The sequence below is a fragment of the Rhinopithecus bieti genome, unplaced genomic scaffold (genome assembly GCF_001698545.2).
Source record: "Rhinopithecus bieti isolate Rb0 unplaced genomic scaffold, ASM169854v2 scaffold_24392, whole genome shotgun sequence".
Taxonomy (NCBI): Eukaryota; Metazoa; Chordata; class Mammalia; order Primates; family Cercopithecidae; genus Rhinopithecus; species Rhinopithecus bieti.
Window position 1 is genome coordinate 1,734,988 of NW_016812542.1, and position 344 is coordinate 1,735,331.

Genomic DNA, 344 nt, shown 5'->3' on the forward strand with positions numbered 1-344 from the left:
CGTCATTGTCACTACTATATCCATATAATCCTCCTTAAAATTCTTCATTGGTTCTAGACATTCCATTTAGTCTAACTTCTCAGCCTGTCATTCAAATGTTTCAAATAATGAATTAATCTATAACAACTCTCCAACCCTAGCTTTTAAGTCAAGTCAAATTTATTTTTATCTTTCAAATCATCCTTCCCCACCGGAGTGTTCTCTACTCTTATCTAGTTTGCTCCCACTAAGATACGTAACAGAATACTGGAAAAGAGAGGCAAATTCTTTTTTTTTTTCTTTTCTTTTCTCAGGTAAATGTATTTAGTAGTTTGAGTAGTTGATCTGCAAAACTTTAAATTTAA